Raw genomic sequence first — 26822 nt, 5'->3', positions numbered from 1 at the left:
AAGAGAGAAAATTCTCTCTCCTTGACCCAACTTGGCATCAATATCCAACTCCCCTTCTCAAAACGGGTTGCTTCAACGAGCAGCAATGAATGCCGGGTCGTGGACCAGTCACCTTGATGACTAAGAGTCAGACACTAGGGAAAGAAAATGCTCTGTGACAAACCTACCCTTGTACAGAAACAAGACAGAAATGGGGGGACAGGGCAGAAGATAATGGAATAAGGCATAGGAAAAATAGCACCTGGCATCGTGACAGTAATAGTAATAATAGTATTAGTAGTAGTAATAGTAATAATAATAGACTTTACTATGCTCTAGGCATTGTATTAAGTGCTTGGTGTAAGTGACTTCATTTTAACATTGAAAACAAGTCTATGAGGATGAAATATTATTAACATCATTTTATAGGCAGGAGTATTGAGGTTCAGGTAATCAGGTAAATTGCCCAAGCTCATATGGTTAGCAAGTGGAAAGCAGAGATTTGAACCAGCACCTACACTCCTAACCATTATGCTATAACCGTTATGCTGAAGACATAAGAATTCCAATGGTCTTTCCCCATAACCCACTCCTGCACTCCAGACTTAAATAGTCCAAGATCAAGAGAGAGCAAGCTTGGAGTTGCCACTCTTCAGTGAGTGTCAATCATTTCAAAACAGTGTGTTTGCTAACAAGATGCAGTTCCTGTGATAATCTTCTCAACCAGCTATCAAGAAACAGGAAGCAAAGATTCAAGTAACAGGATGTTCCTACTTACGAGGAAGGTGGGACAGCATAGTTGACACTGGGCTTAACTGTTCTGGAAAACGTGGTCCCAGTAGGCATACACGCTGGTACATTTTCCCCACCTACCAAATACAAAAGAAGTATTTCATTTCCATGTTGCTCTTCAAAGTTCCACCTCATTCGTGCCTGTCATTCATCCTCTGGCCTCTTCCTGTCTCCATTTCTGTACAGTAAGGTGCTGAGTCTCTGCTCTCGGATACAAAAAGGGTGTGTTAGGAGAGGGAGCCATGGTACCTCGATGTCTTTTTTTTCCATCTTAATTCTATTATGCCAACTCCACTGAACTTAATTAGAGTGAATACAGAATTACACAATTACCCTCTGTTCTATTCTTCAGATGTTATATTTTGATAAAATTTACGACATGCTGCTCTCCCCTTGAACACCAGATGAACACTAGAAATGGATGTGTGTTGACATAAAATCTGTTATAATTACAATTAAAGTATAGCTTACATAATGTTAGTGTTAACATAAAATTATAGATGTGTAGAGACAACGTGGTCATGCATTTTTTAGTATAAGTACATGCTTAGACCAATATCTGTTAGCGGAATGAAGATGGAAGAGAATTTTGGTTAAGCCACAAAGGCTGTTTAAGGACTTGCAGATAGCTAAGGGGAACTCAAAGACCAGTAAGATAATATTTCCCCTGCCATGTTTGCAATTGCAAAGTGAAGGGAAGATGTGAAAGTACGTACCCCTATGGAAATTACAAGACAAGTACATTTTTTTCCTTGAGTACCTGGGTAAGTGCTTAAATTCTAATGTATGTCAGTGATGCAAATTTGCAATTGAGTTTGATAAATCATAAAATAATAATTATACATATATGTATATAAAACTGCATGGAACTAGGCAGTTCAGAATTACTTCTAATTAAAGAGGCACCCTGTGACAACTAACTTAAACCTTACAAAATATGGTTCCAAGTACCCTATCAGAGTGAAAAGCAGGAGACTGAAAGGTTTATTGTAAATGTTTGTAGTCATGGTGTCTTAACTAAAACTACTGTGTCACAAATACTATTAAAATAATTGTGACATTTTATTCACTTTTACTGCAAACAACAAAAGAAACTATAGGTATTTTTTCATTTCAGGTAATTATTTTAGCTAACAGTTATTAAATGTTTTGAGAAGACAGAGTGCTAATTGCATTACTTCATTTTATCTTTAAAATAGCGCTTCCATGTAATTATTCTTAATATCTCCATGGTATTAAAGGGTATCTCTAGTTTAGACCTTTCTTCAGAACTGCAGACTTGTGTATCCAACTGTGTACTCAGCATCTCTCCTTGCATGTCACGAAAACATCTCAAATCTTATACCTCCAAAACTGGTCTTTAATCCCCCAAACATGCTCTACCCCAAACTTTTTCCATCTTAGGTGACAGTAACCACACCTTTCCAGTTCCCCAGGCCCTAAATCTCGAATTCACCCTTGACCCCCTCTTCCTTTCCATTCTTGCATTCAATCTACCACGAAATGCTGTCACAACCTTCCCAATGTGCCACTTCTGAGAATTACCAGCCACTAGCAGCCTGGTGCAGGCCAACAACATAGACCTCGAGGATCCTGTAGTCGCCTCCTGAGATTCTCCCTGACTCCACTCTCTCCCCACATCCTCAAGACCACAGATAGAGTTATGCTTTTCAAACAAGAGACAGTTCATGCCACACCTCGGCTAAAATCCTGTCCCTGGCTGCCTACATTTAGAGTAAAAGACACAATGCATGTGATGGCCTCCCAGGACTTACCCAATCCATCCCGTCACATATCTGACCTCCAGCCCTCCTGCTGTCTCTTCCTCCCCACTGACTAAGTCAGCCAGGGTGGCCTCCTTGATATTCCTCCAAGCTGCCTGGCATATTTCTGCCTTAGAGTGTTGGGACTGGTTATTCTTGCTCCCAGGGAGTGGTCGCCCCATCATACATTCTGACAACTCCCTCACTTCAAGTCTTTGCTCAAATGTCAACTTATAAAATCCACCCTGACTACCCTATTTAAAATCAGAACCTACCTGTACACTCCTCCAGCACTCCCAACCCAAGCCTCTTCAGGGAGCTTCACATCCTTTTCCTTATCCCGTAGCGCCCATCAACCTGTGACAAAGCATAGAATTTATTTATAACATCCGTTTCCACACGAGAGTGTAAGGAGGGAGAAAGCATGCAAGAAGGAGCACGCAGGCAAAGGCTCTTGTCTAATTTATTCATTGATACGTCCAAGCATAGAGAACAGGAAGATGCTTGATAAATAGTCCTGAAAAAGATACAGATGAGGAAACTAGTAGTAAAGCTCAGAAAGTTTAAGTAACTTCCTCAAGGTTTTAGAGCTAGAAGAGGGTCACAGTAGAATTCACACTTGGGGATGTCTAACTTCAAATCTCTTAGCCTATCTTTTTTTTTTTTTTTTTTCTTCACGGTACGCGGGCCTCTCACTGTTGCAGCCTCTCCCGTTGCGGAGCACAGGCTCCGGAGGCGCAGGCTCAGCAGCCATGGCTCACGGGCCCAGCCGCTCTGCGGCATGTGGGATCTTCCCAGACCGGGGCACGAACCCGTGTCCCCTGCATCGGCAGGCGGACTCTCAACCACTGCGCCACCAGGGAAGCCCCTCTCTGCTATCTTAAGTCCATGCAATTCAGGATTTGTTTTAATCAGTGCCATGGAAATTCTCACTCCACTGAATAGGATCACTAAAGTGTTCTCTGTCTAGATCTATATATATATTTTCCATTTAAACAAAGGAAACAGAAGAGGGGAATTCATCATGGGTTACTGCGGTAATTTTACAGCAATTTTAGCAATAATGACATTTAAGTAATAGTGATACTTAGTGATAGCATAATAATAATAAAATAATAGCTCTTAAATGTATTGAAGATGAATCGCATGCTAAACTCGGTGCTAAAATATTTCCATGTATATTTTGTGCAAAATCCTTATGAATATTCTATCAGATGAGCTTGATGTGTAACTCCACCAGGCATACTTCTCTTATTCCGCTTTCAAAGATAAGGAAATTGATGAGAAGTGTGGTAACCGTTTGATCAAGATGAGACTGGTAATAAGTTGTGAGTATGAATTTAAATTCAGGTCTAACTCCAGAATTTGATTCTCAATCCATACATGAAAATTCTGATAATTCCTTTGATAAGAGTATGTTTTCTCCTGGAAAACATCCCCCATTATGTCTGCCTGTGCTCATACCTTCAGAACACAGTCAAGTTTAAAACATGATAAAAATGTTTAAATAGTGTGCTTTAATAAATGGAAATATCTTCATCTCAACAATAACACAAAAAGGCAGGCTGAGCCCTTTGAAGTGGCTCTCTTCCATCCAGAACAAGAGAAGGAATCAACAGCTGCAGAGTAAAGAAAGCATGAAACCCAGAGATGGAGGATTCTGTAAATGACCAATTACAAGACTATTAAGCCGCACTTTCATAGCAAGAGGCAAAATATTCCATTAAACTGAAAATTCTTCTACCCCTCACTCCAAGGCCCACACAAACATTAATGTTGCATTTATTAGGATGTATTTCCTGTGCTCTATCAACTTGACTTTCAGCAACTGTATTAATACAGTCCTTTCGCTTTGCACATATATCTGAATGATGGATTCCATTACTGGAGTTTTGTAGAAACAGTGGAGGGAATGAAGTAAAGTTTGGGAAGAGCCATCATAATCCATAATGATGGGCACTGAATCAGGACAAGAAGAAACCTCTCTTCTCATTTATTTGAATGAAAATTCTACTATATATTTATTGCCTCTGTACAGGGCCATGTGTTGAATAATGGAAAACAAGCATCTTTCATTTGGAGGTAGGATTTGTGTGCTCAAGTTTCGATGGGCCTGCAGAATTAATCTTGTTTTAGAAATGAAATAAAATGTAATTTCTTACTGTAAGTAGATGTGGTTAAGCAACTGGCAACTTTGATGTCTTTAAATCACTGCAGTTTCGGGGTAGGCAAATCTATAATTATTACAAGCACTTCTTTATTGGTGCAGCAATTGAGCAGTGTACATAGTGGTCAACAACCTGGGCATTGTCAGACGACTCTAAGTTTGAATCTAGACTTTGCCACTCACCAGCTATGTGACTTTCAGCTATGAGAATCACTTTCTTCAGCTTTACAGGGTGGATTATTATATGCCCTTTGCAGAACTACTGTAAGAACTAAATGTATATGGGCACAGTGGCTCATAGTAAGGGCTCAAATTAGTACTGTGGTCACTACTAGTAGTATTGAAAAGAAATTAGAACTTCTATTCTCATAAAGTGGGATATGTGTCCCTTTATCATTGTAATTTCATATCATTTTACTTTTGACCTTATAATTTAATAGCTTGATCCAAGAAACATTTAGCAGTAAATATAATTGAAAGAAGGTTACTTGTCAAACATGAAATACTGTAGTATCAAGTGTGCTGGCACAATACTCTTCTCAGATAATTAACCTGTAAAAATATGTTATTGTCTTCTTTTTAATTAAGCACATTGAACATATATATTTACTGTGCCAATTGGCGAAAGGTCCATTAATTAATCAGTCTAACTATATGTTGCATAAATGTCTTCTAAACATAATCGTATATGTATTTTATTTGTTGGGAAAATGTGTTTGAGATTGTTCTTTTCTGCCTATTTAAAGTAAAAGAGGGTGAGAAGTAGAGTTAGGCTTAATGTACTTTGTACTCCATTATGCCATGAAAATGCTTCTGTGCCCTGGAGACAACAACAAAAGATTTGCTTTAATGACAAGAATCAAGTATGTTCTAAAGCTTCCAGGTAGGAGGCGTATAGGTTGCAGTTTATATCAGAAGTCTTTGCTCTCTCTCTCAACTGCGTCTAGATGGGAAAGATGTGGTCACAAATGCTTCAAGGTGATACAGTAAATGTTGGAAAGAGGGGGGTAGGAGGCAGAGTTCTGAATATCTCAAACCTGAGCTAGAAGGATTTTACTTAAAGAAAATAGCGGATATGATTTTTCACTTAAGGAATGCCAGTCAGCAAACCTGACATTAATGTAGGAAATTAGCTCTTTTAGCTATGATGCTTTCAAATGCACATGGCTGAAAACAAATTCAAAATAGTCAAAGGAAATTTAAAAACAAAAACCAAACAACAACAACCACCTCAACAAACAAGTACTAGAAATTCAGGGATGCAGCCATATTCAGATACAGTTGGATCTGGACGTTCCAGAGTATCAGCAGGGTTCCAGCCCTCTCTCCATCCCTCAGCGCTGCTTACCTCTGCAAGACTTTATTTTACAGAAAGTCTCTCCTTGTGCTGGATGGTCACTGGGAGTCCCAGAGTCATATCTCCCCAGCTTAGAAATTGCAGAGAGAAAAGACAATTCTTCCATTTTGCTCTGAGACAAAAGTCCTGGGGAGCAGTCTGATAGACTTAGCCGAGGTCAGATGCCTACCCATGAGCCAATCACCTGCTTTACTGGAGTTCAGTCCCTGGGCGACTCATCCCCGGGGCCCGTGAGGAGGCAGGATGGCATTATCTGGCAGTTCTCCAAGAAAAGCCTGCTGTTTTTTTGCAAGATGAAAGGGGAGAGGACATGGAAAATGAAACCTGTATCTGCTTCTGTAAAATCCACAGAATCTTACTCCCTGTCCTGTGTCGATGACCATGCAGTAAGCTGACCCAGGAGGTCATTTTTCCCACAACAGTCTTTATATATATGACTAAGGAACACACTGGTAAAGAATGTGAGAGAAAGTCTGAGTATGACAAGTCAGCTAGACTGATATTAACTAAAAAAGCTGTGTGAAAATATCCTTAAAAAGTTGCCCCCAACTCACTCAAAGTCCAAAGTTGGAGCTGGAAATACAATGTCATGGAGTTTGGATAAGAACAGGTTTTCTCCAAGCTGAACTATGACACAGAGATTAGCGACTTCGAGAAACTATACTTTTCCAAAGAAAAAACATCACATGAGAAAAATGAGGCCTAGAAAAATTAAATGACTTAAGGTAACATAGCTAATTAATGGCAGGACTGAGACTAGAGTATATACTTTGCGTAACTGGCTATGGTTTTTTTGTTTGTTTGTTTTGTTATCAGTTCAAAACGAGACAAACTTAAAGAAAGGAAACACAACCAAAACTCAGTGGTTGGAAAAGAGATGGATGTGAACGCCCACTTGTTTCTTACGTATAAAGTTACCCCTCGCAGTGTTTTGGAGGAGAAAACGCTGGCTCTTCCCAACGTTGGTTATATACACAAAGATTCCAAAGACAAGACAAGTGCTTTGCAAACAAAGTAACTAGAACCAGCTCAGGCTTCCCCGCGCCGGGTCCTACGTTCCACGGTCAGAACCACCAACTGTATCCCCCCGGGGAACAAGGTGATTCAGAAAAGCTGGCGTCTTCAGAGAAGAGAGAAAACTTAGCCGGGAACAGAGGAGAAAACTTGCTCAGCTTCTTGCTGGGGTCTGAAACGATCCCAACAGAGTCCTTAAACCCCTCAGGTTTCCCCAATCAAGCACCCTCGCCTCCAACCTGGGCCACCCCAGATCTGACTATCAGACGACAGAAGTCTGCGGACGCACGAAGAGCTGACCACCCCACGAGAGGAACCTACGCGCGGCCGCACCCACTCACCCGCCGCTCCCCGGGAGACGGGAGACGAGCCCGGGGTCCAAGTCCTGGGCGTGGCTGACTCACCCCTCTCCGGGCCCAGCTCCAGCTCACCTCGGCGCGGCCCGCCTGGGCGCCGCCATCTTTACCACGAAGGGGGCCTCGCGCCGGAGGCCCCTGAGCGGGCGCCCTGAGCGGAGCCGGAGCGCCGGGGAGCCCCAGGTCGGCGCCCTACGTCCCCCGCGCGCTCGCGCAGCGTCCACGCGCGACGAGAGTCCCTCACGCAGCCCCCGACCCAGGCTTCCGCGGACCCGGCGCCCCACGCAGCACGCGCCGCGGCTCAGGCGGCGCCGAGGGCGGCCCGGACGGAAGAGCGGGCGGGGGGCACGCGCTCGGTAACCTGGCAACGCGGAGCAACCCGGCGTCTCTGGCGAACCCCAGCCTTCCACCGCGAGGAAGCACGGACCCCTGCACCCGGCGCCCAGCCCTCGCCGCCGCTCGGTCGCTCCGCCCGCTGCTGCCCGCTGCTGCCCGCTGCTGCCCGCTGGCTATGGTCTTTTCAATCCATGATACAACGTCTATATGTAACGAATCTGTTAAACCCTAAATGTTTATGATATTCAAGTAATCCAGTATCTGAATTATTCTTGAAGATAAAACATCCAAAGACTTCTTAATTGTATGCGTATACATACATAAAATACACGTGGAGGTAACTTCAAATATAGTATGTGCCTGTCTCTATTCCTTCCCTCTCCGCTCTTTAAAAACTGCCCCTTTAAAAATTGCCCACTCACCATCTGTTAGGTAAATTTGCTGAAACACAGTAAATGTGGAGACAGAAATTGTTATAGAGACTATTCCAAATGGCACTGACATCTGTATTTATGAAAGAGTTACTATTTTTATTATTATCCTAATTGTAGACAAGAAATTATTATAATAGCTAACACTTATCTGGAACTTACTATGCCCCAGGTACTGCTTGAATGGTTTACACATGTTGATTTATTTAATCCGCATAATAAACTAAGGATTTATCTCATCCCCAACATATAAAAGGCAGGTATTATTATTCATCACCCCTATTTTTCAGATGAAGAAATTGAGATACAGTGTTCTTAAGAGACTTGCCAAGGACATAAAGCTAGGAAGCACAGAGCTCAATTTGAAGTCAGGAACTCTATCTTCAAAATCTATGTTTCAACCCCTCTGCCACCTAGCTCTTGGGTGCAGAAACAGAGCTCATACCCATGTCTAATCTCAGCAACAACACTTTTAACTATTGTACTCTGTTGTCTGTCTATGTATTAGACACTAATCCCTATCAGCAGTGTTTCCAGAACTATTCCTCTTGGATGAATCACGTTCTGGGTATGTCCAGTGAACAACTGAACATAAAATGTTTAAATTATTGGAAAGTTCTCTCTGGGGAATGTCTTACGAGACCATCTACCATGCTTAATTCCACTAATCGAATTAAATGGAATTTTAGACCATCTATCATTTTTTAATATTCACATCTCATTTAATATTCAAACAATATTCCTTAGGGTAATTACTCATATTCTTTGCATATCGTGATTCTTTGTGATGTGGGCCCATTTCTCATGATCGTATCTGCTTTGAAATTATTTAACGTAAGTTGATACTAGTACCTTCCCCATGCAAGTTATTTATCTTACAATGATTAAAAAAAATTTTTTTATCATTGTGTTGTGAATTCACAGCATTTTAAAAATTATTTTTTATTTTATTTATTTTTGACTGTGTTGGGTCTTCGTTGCTGTGTGCAGGCTTTCTCTAGTTACGGCAAGCAGGGGCTACTCTCCATTGCAGTGTGCTGGCTTCTCACTGTGGTGGCTTCTTTTGTTGTGGAGCATGGGCTCTATGCGTGCGGGCTTCAGTAGTTGTGGCTCACGGGCTCTAGAGCACAGGCTCAGTAGTTGCGGCGCACGGGCTTAGTTGCTCCGGGGCATGTGGGATCTTCCTGGACCAGGGATCGAACCCGTGTCCCCTGCATTGGCAGGTGGATTCTTAACCACTGCACCACCAGGGAAGTCCCTATCATATAATGATTTTGATTCTTCAGTTCCTCAACCCTCCACCCCATTAAAATAAAATCGGAAGTGGGATCAAGTCTCATTTCTGTGGGGAGAAGGTAGCAGGTAAGCTCTTGTAGACATTCATTCAGTCAATCAATCTCAATTGAGGACTCCTGCTTCTAGCCATTATGGAGTAATTGGCCCCAGAATTTTCCTCTCAAAGCTAATCATTAGAAAATTAGAATAACTTAAACAACCCTTTTAAGACACTGGGCAGCTAAGAGCTCAGGACTGTGTTCCCCAAAGGAGGGGGAACAAATGAGGCAAGACCTATGAATGTTCCTGCCTGGTGCCACTTTTCAGACCCAAGCTGAGCATGGTCAATGGGCTAATTTGAGAAAACAGAGTTCAGAGAGACTCAGGAAGCTGCAACTTGCAGGCAAGAGTACAAGATAGACAGGAGGTACACAGAGAAAGAGGGCTAGAAATATGTATGGTAGTCCCTCGAATTTTGGCTCAACACTAAACTGGGAAAACATAGGATGAGGATATGGGACCCTAGGAAAATAACAACTATTAGGGAACTGTAACAGAGCTCACACAGCACTGGGAGACACTGAAGTGCTAACCCTCTGGAGGGGAGAAATCTTTCTGAAGACTCGGACAAATTAGTAGAGACCCAGAAAGGTTACACTTTAATAGCAGGGCTAAATACTCACTGGAAAAAGTCTTAAAAACCAACCTGGAAAGGATCTAGCTGACCTGCAAGTAACCTAACATCTGCTAAAACAAGATTCAATGCTTTTTAAAGGAAGAGAGTGAAATGAAGACACAATCACATTATTTTTACACTGTACAGAATCCAATAAAAATTATGAGGCATGTGAAAAGGCAGGAGGAAAAACTCGTCAATAAAAACAGATCTAGAAATGACAGATTTTAGAATCAGCACAAATACAAAAAAAAAACAGTGTGACAGAATTCTAAAATAGCCCCCATAATTATATAGTGAATGGGATTTTGCAGGTGTAGTTGAGGTTATTAATTGGTTGGCTTTGAGAGAGATTCTCCAGGTGAGCCTAACCTAACCATGTAAGTCCTTAAAATAAGACTTTTCTTTGGCTGGTCACAAAAGAGTATGTCAGAGAGATCCTAAGTGTGAGAAGGATTCAACATGAAGGAGGTTCTCTATTGCTGAGAGGGAAGGAGCCATCTGGAAGGGTCTGAGAGTGGCCCTAGAAGCTGTCTGGCCCCTGGATAATGGCAAGAGAAGACAAGGACGTCGTCCCTACAGTTGTAAGTAACTGAATTCTACTGACAAGGTGAATAACCTTGGACACGGATTTTTCCCAGAGCTTCCAGATAACAGCTCAGCCTGGCTGACACTCTGACTTCAGTTCTGTAAGAAGAGCCTCAGGAGAGATCCCAGCCAAGCCGCCCATACTTGAGTACCTAAAGATCTGTGAGATAAATGAGTATTGTTTTAAGTCACTAAATGTGTGGTAGTTGTGTCACAGCAATAGGAAATAAATATAAACAGCTAGTGTAAATATGTTCAAGAATTTGAGGGAAACATGAACCCAATGAGGAGAGAAGTGAAAAATATAAAAATAAATGGAATGTGTAGGGCTGAAAAATACATTGTTTGAAATTCACTGTATCTGTGTAACAGCAGTTGCACACTGCAGAAGACAAACTTGAACATTGTTCAAGATAGACCATATATTGTTCCATAAACAAGTTTCAATACACTTAAAATTATTGAACTCATTCTGATAACAATGGTATTAACTTGAAAATCAATAACAAAATATCTAGAAAATCCCCTAGTATTTGATATTTAAACACACTTAACTCACAATTTTTTTAAAAATCCAGGTAGGGGCTTCCCTGGTGGCGCGGTGGTTGAGAGTCCACCTGCCAATGCAGGGGACACAGGTTCATGCCCCGGTCCAGGGAGATCCCACATGCCACGGAGTGGCTAGACCCATGAGCCATGGCCCCTGAGCCTGTGCGTCCGGAGCCTGTGCTCCGCAACGGGAGAGGCCACAACAGTGAGAGGCCCGCGTACCGCAAAAAAAAAAAAAAAAAAAAAAAAAATCCAGATAAATAAGAATATATTTTTAATGACTGATAACAATAACAGCCTGTCAAAATCTGTTGACTCTATCTAAAGCAGTTCTTAGGGAGAGATTTATAGCTTAAAGCCATATAGTAGAAAAGAAAATATACATTTAATTCAATCATCTAAACTTTGCATTTGAAACTAAAAAAGTAAAATACATTAAACTCAAAGTAAAAAGAAAGAATAAAAAGTATAACTCAATAAAATAGAAAAGAGCAAAAAGAGATAAAACCCAATAATACCAAAAGCTGTTCCTTGTAAAGACCAGTAAAACTGAAAATGTCTAAGCTGGACAGATTAAGAAAAAAAGAAAGAAGAGAGAAATGGCCAATATAAAAAGAAAAAGCATCACTCTAGACCCTAGACTCATGGAAAGGAAAATAAGGAAATGTCATGAAAATTTTATATCAAAAAATTGATAACTAAGTGAAATGGACAAATTCATTGAAAGGCACAACTTACCGAAATTGACTCAAAAAGAAAGAAAAAAATCTAAAAGGTTTATGTTTGTTACATTTCCTTTACAGTGAAAAACCTTCCCATGCCTGGGGCTGGTGGTGGGAATGGGGATAAACTGGAAATGGGCATGAGAGATCTTATTAGGGTAATAAAAATATTCTAAAACTGATTCATGTTGATGGTTGTATAATTTGGTAGTTACTAAAAATTACTAAATTGTATCCTTGAAATTAGTGGATTTTATAAGTAAAATTCATCTCAACAAAGCTGTTTGAATAAGATAAAGTAACTATAAAAAATCCTTCCCACAAAGAAAATTCTAGGTCCAGATGGCATTCCTTGGTGAATGTGATCAACAATCTAAGGAAAAATGTCAATCTTACAGAGACTCGTTCAGAAAATAGGGGAGAAGGAAGCAGAAATGGTGAAAATTTCACAAAACATATATTTTACAAAGAACTTGTACATAAGGAAGGTTATATACTACACACACATACAGAAAAAGTATATGTTCACTCAAGAAGATACACAAAAGGCAGTAGGCACATGAAGAGATGTTCAGCACCATTAGTTTTCAGGGATAAGCAAATTAAAACCAAAGTGAGATCCCACTACCTATTACAAAGGTTAAAATGAAAAAGACTGACCATTGTGAGTCTTAGAAAGGATACAGCAGAACTAGTACTTTTATACACTGCTGGTCAGAATGCAAAACGGTGCAACCACTTTAGAAAAGTCTTTCTCAGTCTCTCATAAAGGTAAACATACACTTACCATTCAACCCAACATTTCCACTTCTACCCAAGGAAATAACAATCCACAGGTATTTCTGTATAAATGTTTATAGTGGTGTTATTCAAAATAACTATAAAATGGAAACAACCCAAATGCCCATCAAAAGGATAAATACAAGTGGTATATCCATACAATGGAATACTACTCAGCTATAAAAGGGAACAACTAATATACACTAAACAGATATATCTCAAAAATGTTATAGGAAGCAAAGGAAGAAAGACAAAAGACAGTGTATGCAATATGACATCTTTTATATGAAATTCTAGAAAAGTCAAAGTTAATATGTAGTGAGAGCAGATCAGCCTGGGTCTGAGAATAGGGGATGGATTGAGTAAACAGGGGTATAAGGTACCTTTCCAGGGTGATGAAAATGTTATATATCTAATTTGTGGTGGGTTTTAGTATATAAAGTTTTATGCTTAGTTTATATTTTATAAGCTCATCAATCATATATTTAATATGCATATACTTTTGTTTATGTAAACTATACCACAATAAAGTTTATATATAAGGTTAAGATCCAATTATCTGGGCAAATTTTTCAACTCATCCATTTTTATTATCTATAAACTGAAGAGGTTTTTTTTTTTGTGGCTCTCTGAGATTTAACATTTCTTTCAGCTCTAATTATATGCCATGATTTTTATATAAGTTTTGATAAAATAACTTGCATGATGCCGCCTCATGAACTTTTACACTTATATTTATGTTGCTTCTTGTAAAACATTATTTCCCTATAAGTCCAACAGTGATGAATATTATAACTAATACTTTAAAAAAGGAATTGATAAAAGTGCTTTAGAAACCTCTTTCGAATACTGATAATGTCTTACTTAGGATGTTAAGACCATACCTGTCTTGCTCCTACTTCAGGTCCACTCTTAGAAATCTCTGAATATAAAATGCGGTGGTATCCCATGATATTATCCACAATAGTCTTCTCTAAGCCAGATTTGTCACAGTCATGTCAGCCTTCTTCACATCCTGTCACGCTTTAGCAGTTATAAAGATTGGTTCCTTGTGATTTTTCGTTAAGTCTCCCTTTCTGAGGCTTGTTCATCCTGGTGTTCTTACCTATAGGACAAGGTTTCAAGTCCATGGGATGGTAAGTCTGCATTACCTAGTTATTCCAGTCAGGAAAGATATATGGAGAGATGGCCAGTCTATAAAAGGTAACCTGATAGAGTCAAACATAGTTAAGAATCTGGTTATTTATTTTGAGAGCAGCTCAAAATTGTGATATGTCTGCTAAGAGTTGGGGCACTTCTGACTCAATCATAACTGAAAGGATTCTTTAGGGACTCTATGAAATCAAAAGATTAAATTAAGACAAGTTAAAACAACTTTAGAAGGCTGACAGAAATGTTCTACATCTTGAAAGGGATAGTGGTTACATGGGTAAATATATCTGTCAAAAGTCATGGATTCACACACTTAAAATGTGTGCATGTTCTCCATATAAACATAACTTGAAAAGGTTAACAACCATTTTACAAGAGTAACTTTACAATGGAGAAACACGTCAAACACTACCTCAGCCAGGTGATCAAGGTTAATATCAAGAATGATAAGCCACATTGATAGTATATACCCTTGATGTTATGTGATAAAATTGGCACTTTACCTCTGTGATCTCCTCCCCCAAACCCATAACCCCATTATAATTGTGAGGAAAACATCAGAGAAATCCCAGTTGGGAGACATTCTACAAAACACCTGGCCAGTACTTCGCAAAAGGGCCAATGTCATCAAAAACAAGGAAAGCCTGAGAAACTGGCACAGTTAAGAGGAGCCTAAGGAGACATGATGACTAAACATAATGTGATATCCTGGATGGGATCCTGTAACAGAAAAAATACACTAAGTGAAAACTAAGGAAATATGAATAAAGTATGAACTTTAGTTAATAATAATGTATCAATATTGTCATTAATTGTGACAAATTAATATAAGGTGCTAATAATAAGGGAAAGTGGGTGTGGGGATATCAGAACTCTCTGTACTATCTTTGCACCTTCTTTGTAAATATGAAGCTCTTCTCCTAAAATAAAAGATTATTAAAATCATTCTGAATGAAAGACAAGTATATAAAATACATGGGAGTTCAAACATATCCATGAAGGAGGCAGTGTTCATGTTATATAATTTATTGTCAAAATCTGAACATGTTTTGAAGTAGAAGGGGATGCAATTAATAATTGTATCAGGACAAGAGGCATAAACTGAGATGTATGGTCCCCCTAAGTACAAAGTCGTATTAAATATCCAAGCTCTTGTTTCACACTTCCTGTGTTTCAATCCAAACTCTACCACTTGCTAATTAAGTAAATTATTTCACCTCGCTGAGCATTATTTGCAATTTGAGAAAGAGAGTAATATTTACCTTGTAAAATTTGGGAGAATTAAATGAGATGATCAAATTAAAGAGCTTACTTAGCAAATGCCTGGCACATAATCAGTACTCAATAAATGGTAGATGACAATTTGTGTATATTTGGACATTAGTGAATTTTGCTAAAGCATGCCTGCATAATTACACTGAATCCTCTACACTAATGCATCCTCTTGTTTTTCATCTTAACCAACAGTAGTCATACAAATACTTACTCTTTAATAGTTAGCTCAGATGTGACATGACAACTTCTAGGTCCCACCCAGGATGTGTTAGGAGACTGAATGTCGTCTAGAATAATGATGATGAAGGTTATCATCATAACCATCATCATCATAAATGGTACTGACTACATAGCTTCTTTTCCTTTCAGTAACTCTCACTTCAACTTATCTTGGTGGGTCTGTCAGTATCATGGTCCCAGCACCCAGCTGCAGAAGTGGTACATGGACAAGGCTGAGGCACATCCTCTTAGATACAGAGATTGCTCCAGAAATGGGCCTAAGACTAAAGTAGAGTCAATAAATGTCATGTGAGGAAAAGAGGTAACTTTACCTTTGGAGTCATGACCTCTAATGACATTAACCCAGGTCTGCTAATTGTCTTCTTTGCAACAATGTGGAAAGACAACTCAGAAGCAAACAAAATTAAGAGGTAGAGAAGGAGATAGAATTCAGGTGCCATGCTTTGAACTCCTGAGTCCAGCTGTGCATGGACTCAGGAGTTCAAACCTGAATGCAACCTCATGCAAATTTTTTTTCCTACTTAAGCTAGTTTGAATTCCTTTTTCTGTCACTTACAATTGAAGAAGCCATAAGTAATAGAGTGAATTGTCTGTCTCACTCTGCACTTGCCTACAATAGCTTTTATACTATTCATGGTTTCTTGAATTTTTTTTCCCCTCCCTAGACTTACATCTCGGATAAAGACTGAAGTTCAGAGACTTGGTGTTTAACAACTAGGAATCCTTCCCTCTTGGTTGATAATTTGTAAATGTTGGCTGAATAAATGAATGATGCAGTTCTTACACAGGTGAACTCAATTACTGGTCCTCCATCATTAGAATTTGCAAACAGTATGTGAATAGAAGGACACACTCTCTGGTTTGATTCTGGACATTTTTTTCCTCCATTATCGTCTCTATTTCAATCTGTTATGAGGTCATTTTTCTCTGATGCCTTGCTTCTCCTTGAAGAACAGGTTTTTGTGAGATAGCTCACACATACTCTTTATTTGTTCATTATTCCTGCATTAAAGTTCAAGGGGCTTTTCTTGTTGTTTCGTGTTAGTCTTTCATCTGTATAGCTGTCATTTTATTTCTATGCATTTGCAATTCCTTGCTCACATTTGCTCAATGGGAATATTCTCCATACTCAGCAGACCTCTTTCAACTGTAAGTGATGGAAACCTAACACAAACTAGATGAAGCAAAAAAAAAAAAAAGTTACTTTGTTGACTCATGTAGCTGGATGTCCAAGGGGCAACCTGAGCTTCAGATACGGCTGGATCCAGGTGATTAAAGAAGTCTTGAGGTGCTTTATCGTTCAGGGTCTGTTTGCCTTTGTATCTTTTTGCTTGGTGGCTTAGTTCTCTCCTGTTGTGGCTAGGCTCTTTGCATTGACAGGCAAGATAATCACTGTCCCAGCTACTTTATAAAATCATTACAGGTCAAACTGCTAAAGTAATAGTTACCTCTATGCCAATGACCATAGAACAAGCACAGAAAATAGCATGAAAGTAATCTAGTTGGGCAAAGCTGAGTCATGCTTTACACCAGGAAGTGATCAGACACTGTGCTGAGAGACTCAAGAGAACTATGTGGGTGATAGAGGAACAATTCCACACTGGGATTAATAGCTGTTCACTAATACAAAGTAAAAAAAACAACAAAAAAACAAAAAATAATTCCCTTTTATTGTAACTAGGGAAAGCTAGTCCTCAAGATAGCCCTCTCCTCATGACTTTTTCCATCTTCCATTCTAAGACACATCTGGACATCAAAGTGGCAAGCTTAAAATCCCCATCACCATCATCATACTCTACTCTAGAGTCTGACTGCCTTGTCCAGCCATCAAAGACAAATATTTAACTCTTTTTGCCTATTACATGTAGGGTCACATAATACAAAAAGTTAACAAGAACTGAGTTCAATTAAATTAGAATATTAAATATTTTTGTGGACTCTCCACACCCACCAAGCACATAGTCAAAGCTCATGCAGCCCACTTCACCTGCTTACATTAAGGCTTGACTCCCACACCTGCCTCACTTCTTACAGCCACGATTGTTTTCCTTAGAATATCTAAAATATCACAATGGACTGCTTAAAATCTTGGAACAAATGTCTACTCACAATAGCTAACATATGGTAAGATTATCTTCAGTTTGGTGTCTCAGTTTGGATCTAGACTGTACATTATTTAGATCAATCGTTCTCAACCAGGGGTAGTATTGTCTCTGGTGGATATTTGGCATTCTCTGAGACATTTCTGATTATCATGACTGAGTAAAAGACTGTCATATCTCCATGTATCTGGTGGGTTGAGGCCAAGGATGCTGCTAAACATTATACAATGCATAGGACAGCAAATAACAAAAAAATGTGTCACTCCAAAATTTTAGTGCTGAGGTTGAGAAACCCTGATCGAGATGAATACATTTTGGGGAAATTTTTATTTTATTATTTAAATTCTTTATCACATACAGTATTAAGAATATAAACAGGTGAAGAAATAATTATTTGAAGGAAAAATGCAGTCGGCAAGAATAATTATTGATGGTTTTAATTCTCTTTATAACTCTTTTCTTTCATTCTTTCTATTTTTTTTTAAGCCATCATGTCCTATTATGGAATTCCAATTGGGTTCTTAGATCTTTAATAGAACAAAAACATGAAATAAAAATCAAAAAGCACTAAAACACAAGAAACCATGGTCCTAGTTCCCATTGTATCTTTTAGTAGAGTTATGACTTGGGAAAATCATTTAATCCCTTAAAAACTAATTTTCCAGCTTTTCAATATGAAATATTTATATTAAATTATTGTTTTAAAATAAAATGTTAATCTACTAAAGAAGAACACAATGTAAAAAGAAACCCAAAGAAATGCTATGAGGGGAGAAAACCAAGGAACCAAAAACCCTAATTTAGCTTACCTTCTTTGTGCACAATGGTACTGAAACAGAAATTCTTCTAGAGTCATCTCACTAATCACTGAATTCAATGAACTCTATTTTCCTTTCCAGCGCTAATGTTTAATTACTAAATCAAACTTTATCTGTCCTAGGCTCCATTTTTAAAATATTTTGCTCTCTATCAAGGATTAAAGTTTGACCTAATAAAATAACCAAATCTATCCTCTTAGAAACCATCAGGGAGTAATATTTCTGAGATAAACAGAGAGGAATCTTAGAGCATTATTCGAATACTTATAATCTCAAGGATAATGCCAATCTAGAGCAGGTGACATTTTACATGAGGATGCCATTTTGCTTCTGCCAAATTATGTGAGAAGATGGTTTATTCAAGACTTGTCTAAAAGGGACAGCTCCAAAATGCCAAGCCACAGAGCAAGCCACGTTCCAGAAACAGGAACAAGTGATGGAAGATCACTCCCGACAGCATTCACTTGATATAAGAAAACAATATGTCTCACATACAGAAAACCAGTTATGAATTGAAAAGAAAATTTTAAGTATGAAACAAAATTTTCTTTGTTAACCAGTGGATTCTTCTAAGGATGTTTATGTCCAAAATTTCCAATAAGATTTTGGAATGCCAGAAAATGAGCAGGAATGTAAGACCAGTAGAAGTACTTACTAAGAATGTGTTCATCTCTTCTAGTTTTGTCCATTTGTTGGTGCATAATTGTTCATAGTAGTTTCTCATATTCCTTTCCATTTGTGTGGTATCTAGGTGTAATGTACCCTCTTTCATTTATAATTTTGTTTATTTGAATCCTATTTTCTTGATAAGTCTAGCTAAAGGTCTGTGTGTTTTGTTTATCTTTTCAAAAAAACTCAAGTTTCAGGGATCTTTTCTATTTTCTTTTTAGTCTCTCATTCATTCATTTCTGCACTGATCTTTATTTCTTTCCTCCCACTAACTTTGGTCATAGTTTGTTCTTCTTTTTCTAGTTCTTTGAGTTGTAAAATTAGGTTGTTTATTTGAGATCTTTCTTTTTTCTTCATGTAGGTATTTATCACGAAAAACTTCCCTCTTAGAACTGCTTTAGATGCATTCCATAAGTTTTGGTATATTGTATTTTCATTTTTATTTGTCTCAAGAAATGGTTTTGATTTCTCTTTTGATTTCTTCCTTGACCCACTGGTTGTTCAGTAGCATGCTGTTTAATCTCCACATATTGGTTAATTTTTCAGTTTTCTCCTGGTAAACTAGGAGAAACTAGGAAACTAGGAAAACTTTTAGTTTTATGCAACTGTGGTGCGAAAAGGCTTTTGATATGATTTCAATCTTCTTTATTTTTTTCAAAGTATACAGGCAAACAGGTACATGAAAAAGTCCTCAACATCAGTAATCACCGGAAAAATGCAAAACCACAATGAGATACCATCTCATACCTGTCAAGATGACTATTATCAGAAAGACGAGAAACAACAAGTGTTGGTGAAGATGTAGAGAAAAGGAACTCTCCTGCACCATTGGTGAGAATGTAACTTGGTGCAGCCACTATGGAAAACTAAGAGGGTTCCTCAAAACATTAAAAATAAAACTACTACATGATCCAGCAATCCCATTTCTGGGTATACATACAAAGGAAATGAGAACAGGATCGTGGGAGAGATATCTGCACTCTCATGTTCATTGCAGCATTATTCACAATAACCAAGATATGGAAACAACCTAAGTGTTCCTCAGCAGATGAATGAATAAAGATGAGGTGGGGGGGTGCATATACATATGTACATATTATTCAGCCATGAGAAAGACACCTTGCCATTTGTGACAACATGGATAGAACTTGAGGGCACTATGCTAAATGAAATAAGCCTGACACTGAAAGACAAATATTGTATATCTCATTTACATATGGAATCTAAAAAAACCCAAACAAACAAAACCCAAAATTCATGAAACTTGTAGAAACAGAGAAAAAAAGGGTGGTTACCAGGAGCTGGGAGGTGGCAGAGAAGTGATATGTTGGTCAAAGGTTATAAACTTCTAGTTATAAGATAAATAGGTTCTGGGGAGTCTAATGTACAGTATAGTAATTTACGTTAATAATACTGTATTATATACTTGAAAGTTGCTAAGAGAGTATATCTTAAATATTCTCACCACAAAAAATAAATGGAAATTATGCTACATGATTCAGGTATTAGCTAATGTTATGGTAGTAATTACTTTGCAATATATACGCGTATCAAATCAACATGTTGTACACCTTAAATTTACCCAATGTTATATATCATTTATATCGAAATAAACCTGGAAAAAAGTACTTACTAAGTTTCTTTGCTTCATGCTTTCTCCTCTCTTAATCAGCCTTACCAATTATTTTGGTTTAAGATTTTCTGCTAGGCTTTCCCTTTGATGCATCTTTCCTGGATGTCTTTGTGAAGAAAACACAAACGAATAGAAATTCTGTTGCATGGCTCTGTCACTATCTGAGTGTACACTTGACTTCAGAAGGTCTTTATTTGCACTGAAACTTTAAACATATTGAAATTCCAATATTTGGGCTTTCAAATCTAATCAAACTTATCCTGGAGTAGAAGGGATTCACACCTCAACACAAACAAGGTTTCTTTCAACCTATCACATGGGTGGACTTTGAGGGCATCATGCTAACTGAAGTAAGTTGGAGAAAGACAAATACTGTAGGATATCACTTATATGTGGAATTTTTAAGAAGTCAAATTCATAGAAACAGAGACTAGAATGGTGGTTACGAGAGGCAGGGGGTTGGGGGTAATCAGGAGATGTCAGCCAAAGAGTACAAACTTCCAGTTTTAAGATGAATAAGTTCTCTGGGTCTAATTACTTTACGGTGATTTTAGCTAATAAAACTGTTTAATATACTTGAAAGTTGCTAAGAGTAGACCTTAAATGTTCTCACCACAAAAAAGAAATGGTAGTTACGTGACATGATGGAGGTGTCAGCTAGTACTATGGTAGTGATCATTTTGCAATATATAAATGTATCATATCAACATATTGTATACCTTAAACTTACACAATGTTATATGTCAATTATATCTTAATAAAGCTGGAGAATTTTTTTTGAATTCCTGTTGTTTCTTTCCCTTCTTTCTTTTTCTATTAGTGTTAAATATCTTGGCTTTTTCTTTTTATTCCAAAGCAAAATTTCCCAAGTGACTAATATAGAATAGTAATCCCAAAAAGTGTTTTTTTTTTTTTAAAGAAAATTGATGACCAAATATACCCTCTTTTGGATATTCTCCATTCCCATTTGCCAAATAAATTTTCTGAAGTCCTGCAGCAAAATTAACTTTTTAAATTGTTTCCTCAAGATATCTCACAAGTGAACTCTATCCCAACGCTCTCCTTTATATTTTTCAAGTAATAGCTACTAAAACCTGTGAAGATAGCAGAACTCATTCTGGAAAATGCTGGTCTTTTATTTGTATTATTTCTTTCCTCCTCTTTCCTTCTTTCCAAGAATTTGCAATCTTCATTGTGGCTCATGTGTTACTCCCTTTGTAGCAAAGCACTTTTGCAAGAATCCCCAGTGATGCTGAATGTCTGATTTTAATAGTGTCTTTTAAGTCTTCATCACAATTGAGTTTTCTGCAAGGTACAAGAAACCTCCCATCATTTACTACCTGGTTCTCTTTGTCCCTTGATTTTCAAGGAACCATTTATCATCTGATTCTCACTCCTTTTACATGTCTCTTTTCCCCCTTGATTCTCTTTGTATCATCTTATAAATACGTCTTCACCAGGAATCCACTAGTTCTACTATTTCTTTTGTTTTATTTCCTCTTCTTGTGTGATCTCATTCACTGCATGCGTTCAATTACAAGTGTATACTAATGACCCTCAAATCAGTATCTCCCGCCCAGACTCCAGTCCTGAGCCTAAGAATCAAATTTCAGTGGTTCCCAAATACTAGTCCGTAGTTTACAAACTTTGGGTAGGAATTTCGTGTTTCTTTTTTTTTTTTTAAGCTTGGCGCTCATTAGAGTGCCTTCATCATTACACATACTTAATACATGTTGGTTAAATCAAAACTTTGAACCAAATTAACTACATGGCTTAATAATACATCTGAAAGTTTGAAGTCTATTTAACTTGCCATTGGTTAAATCACTTAATTGCTTTGTCAGCTCCATCTGAAAATTGGAGAAGATAGACGAGCTAATTGCTATGATTCCTATTAACATTACTTTTCAGTTTCTAAAGTCTCTATTATCTCTTTTAAAATGAAAAGAATCTTGTAAAAAAACACCTAAAACAAGAGAAGCCTTAACTAAGCAGTTACGTTATTTCAGTTTGAATGCATTCATTTAATACACTTCTCTGAGTGCCAAATATGTGTTAGGCACTGGGCTCACAATTTTATTCTGATAACTAAGAAATACTAGGTATAAACAGAAAGATAATTCTAAAGAATGTGACTTACATTTCCTTTTTAAGCCTTATATTTTCCTATATGAGTTTAAAAAATATTCCACCAAATCTTAATTGAAACTAAAATGAGTTTGAAAAGTGGCCTAAAAAACTCATAAATTCACTGTTAAGGGTACCACTAAATAAATATTTATGCTAAAATATTTTCATAATTTTTTAAACTTGTAATAAAGTCGATCCTAGTTGCAAGGACTTAGAGGGCAGTCAAAAAAAAAAACTGTACTGTGTTAAACATTAAATAATTACTTCATTTTGTGTTTGCTATAAATTTTGAAAATATAAAGGAAAATCAGAGAGAAAATAATATTAGCCTGATATTGATCAGAAGTGCTGGAAGGCAAAATAATGACATCTACTCATTATCAGAGTTAAGAGATGTTATGAATGGGGCATCTGGCACATAGCAGTTCACGAGCAAAAAAAAAAAAAAAAAACTGCATAAAAGCATTGAATGGCACCCTGCTCACAGTATTTCAGAGCTACATATATGAATCAGAAATCACAGGAGACTGAGAAATATTTAAATGTAACCCTCCTCACACTGGAATGAAGTACTTTAAAATAAATAGTAGCTGATGTAGACTGACAATTAGTGATAAGGGCACATACTTTTATCCAGATATTTTTACATCTTTAAAACTTGATCTAAATTATCAAGTAAAATTTTACATAAAATACTGAAGAAAAACTGGCATAAGAATAAATGACATAGGGGCCTCTTTTTAATATGTGAAACGATGTACTTTTAGTTTTTGTGCTTGGTGGGATTTACTACGTAAAACATGGATGAGTGTTTGTTATCTCCCTTTTAGACCCTCACTGCATTCAGAGTCCAGTCCTTATTCACCTTGGTCTTCCCAACACATAGTTGAGTAGGTGTCCAGGAGAAGGGGCTCCAGAAGGCTACTGAATTCAACCAAGCTAAAAGACAAAAGAAAAGAAATACAAAATACATGCATGATTGATCTGATTATATAAAATGTGTGTAAACATGGGAGAAGCCCTTTTAACTGGTCTCAATTTAACTAACCTATTGGGTTAACTAAGAATCCCAATTTTCTTTGCAAGACTTAAAACTTATGTTCATCAACCAAGGACTGCACCAGGATACTAAATTATGGTCTAATACTCTCCCATTTCTGCCACCACCGCATAAGCTGCATTTTATCAAGAATAATTTGTGCTTTTTCTCAATTTTTTTCCCCCAGTGTCCTTTTTATTACTTCTTTGTTATTTATATAACCTAATGGAATATGAGCATGGAAAGAGCAGTTCTTTTGAAGTCTGTGCTTAATGGTTTCAAAATACTTAAGCAGGTTACAAACAAAGTCTTGAATTATATATAGAAAAACATAAATTTAAAAAATTAGGCAGAGGAATATAAAATCTATGAGGATTATAGTCTTGGATCATTTTACAAATACATTTATGTTCTCATTTCACTTAAAAAAGACAAACAACATGGAAATAAAAGACAATGCATTATAAATACAGTTTATACAAGATAAGTAAATTCATGTTAAGAAACAAAATAAAACAAAAACCAAATAACAGTAAATGTAGCCCTGCTTCAAATTATTATAAAGTGAATGACAGTTAAAATAGTACATCTACATCAAACATTTTAAAATGAGTCCCCTCTTTAAATTATTTCTGTCATTAATTGACCAGTGAGGCCAGTCATAGTGAATAAAAAAAGACTACTCTGTCCAAACTAAACATAATATATGATACCAGATGTCAAAATTTAAAACACTTTCCTAGTACCTCTTCTTACTGGTAAGCCAATTTCTTTCTTTGTGCCCATTCTACCATGAAGGCTTGGCCATGAAGTTTGTTACCTCAGGTAAAAATAGAGCAAGTTCAGCACAGAATAACACAGTCACTATTCAGCTTCAAGTCTCAATGCTGACTTATTTTTTTTTCTATTAGAAAAAACTTATCTAATACCCTATGTCAACAACAATATCAGAATCTCAAAATTCCAAGGGATCTTGTACCTAACAAAGTAGAAGGCAGTGTTGGATTAAAAAATATATATTAATTAGATGTGTATTTTAGTTAGTGGTCTCACAGTCATTTATATATAACTTTTAAAAAAACCTCTTCTTGCAAGAGAGGTACCTAGAAAATTATTTTGCTTTGAAGGTCTGCTTTTTAAATTGCATGGTGATGCCTCTTCACTTGCTAAATACCCTGAAAGTTCTTCCCTCTGAAAAGGATTTGCTAGCTGTTGTTTATAGCTAAGGAAAGAGAGCGGCTTGATATGTTTAAGAAGAGAGTAGACATGAGATACTGTCAGGTCTGCACAGGATTGGAGAGGGATCTAGAAGGCCTGGTACCCCCCAGTGGAATTGCTGAGGATTGAGAGCTAAACTTCCTGGGGAGGCTGAGACCACCATGGTTAGGGAATATGTAGCCATGGGATGGATGCCTTGACATGAATAGTCTATGCCAGGACCTGGAAAGCAGGCATTTCAGATGCTCTCAGAGCATCTGAAGCAAAGAAAATCAAGATGGAGCCAAGTTACTGCAGAAAGGGAACCACTGTACTCTGAAAAGACCATGAATTATACCAGCTTTAAACTACTTCAGCAGCAGGTAGAGCAAGATGTGAAACCATGACTCAGAGTCTAGATAAGATCACTTATGGGTAATCTAGAATTTATTGTAAGTTAGGAAGAGAAGAACATGCAGACCATAGGCCCCTTTGTCAAATCTCTGGGCACAGATAGGTATCCCTGTGCACCTAGAGGGGGTCTACATTGGGAAGGAAACGATGGAACACCCTTTGAGATGGGATGAATAACCTTGATAGTAAGTGTGAACTATGACTTCACTGAGTATTCACCTCATAATGAATTACATTCCCTTAGGAAGTTTAAGGTTTTCTGAAGTACACTTATGGAGGAATAAAGCATCATATTTTATTCTTTCCACATTTGAGTGGGAGCAAATACAGTTTTTACATATATATATATATATATGTATATATATACATATATATATATATACACACACACACACATACACACCCAAAGATATATACATACAAATCTAAGAATAGAAAATTAAAGTATCTGGGAGGAAAACCATCTTGATCTCTCTGCAGAGAAAAAAACATTTGTTCGATTAATTCTATGGAAATTGGAATGAATGAAAATGTGTAGTTCTTGTCTTCATTTTACTTATTAAAATGATTCATGAACAGTTTTGAAAAATAGAAACTCTTTAGTATACACCCTCAGAATGTTTTCAGACAGTCATAAGAATTCATGTCCCAGAGTTAAATTATTCTGATAGATGTAAATATCAATATCAAAGGAGTGCAGAATAAAAAACTCTTATTTTAATACTTCTTAAGTGAAAATGAGATATTGAGGCAGTTAACAGCTGAGGGTAATATGGGGGAACCCATCTTAGATGAGGTGCACAGGAAAAGTATCTCCAAGTAAGAAACATGTCAGGCAGGACAGAAACGTGAGAAGGGACTAATTACAAAAGGAGCTGAGAGATAGAATAAAGAAAAAGAAAAGAGAAAGGAAGACAGAAAGGCTGGTAGGAAGGCATGCAGGTTAAAGAAAGGAAAGGAAGGAAAGAAAGGGAAAGAAAGAAAGTGAAAGATTCTCCCTCTGGGGGAAAGTGTGAGGCTAGGTGTTGCAAAAGAGATCGGAGCACAGAACTAAAATAAGAACAGAGTAGCTGCAGTGAGACGAGCAAGGTGGAAAGTGACACCAGATGACACTGGAGCAAAGGTCAGCAGCCAGGACATGGCAGTCATGAGAAGGCCTTGCTGTAACTGCAAAAATGTAAGAGCTGTTCATTTTTGAAATATCAAATGTCTGACAGGGAAAAAAGAAATGAGTTCTTTGCCATGATTTAAGAATTCTGTGATCACACTTGCCTTCTAAAGTACTAAAATCCTTTCTATCACAAACACTTCTCACAAACACTTCTCCACTCTGTCGAGCTATGATGCTCTTCCTACCATCAATTCCTA

General features: G+C 37.5%; 1 protein-coding gene and 1 pseudogene across 1 annotated transcript in view; one reads left to right on the top strand and one right to left on the bottom strand.

The window, feature by feature from the left end:
• LOC125963835 (UDP-N-acetylglucosamine--peptide N-acetylglucosaminyltransferase 110 kDa subunit-like) overlaps nucleotides 1–7700 on the bottom strand; it is a 32723-nt pseudogene extending 25023 nt beyond the window's left edge.
• The window catches only part of LOC125963839 (UDP-N-acetylglucosamine--peptide N-acetylglucosaminyltransferase 110 kDa subunit-like), a 302450-nt gene that overhangs the window by 217033 nt on the left and 58595 nt on the right, over nucleotides 1–26822 (top strand). The gene's annotated exons all lie outside the window — the stretch shown is intronic.

Source organism: Orcinus orca, chromosome 3 (assembly GCF_937001465.1).
Source record: "Orcinus orca chromosome 3, mOrcOrc1.1, whole genome shotgun sequence".
NCBI classification, from domain to species: domain Eukaryota; kingdom Metazoa; phylum Chordata; class Mammalia; order Artiodactyla; family Delphinidae; genus Orcinus; species Orcinus orca.
This window is presented reverse-complemented; position numbering and strand designations above follow the sequence as displayed.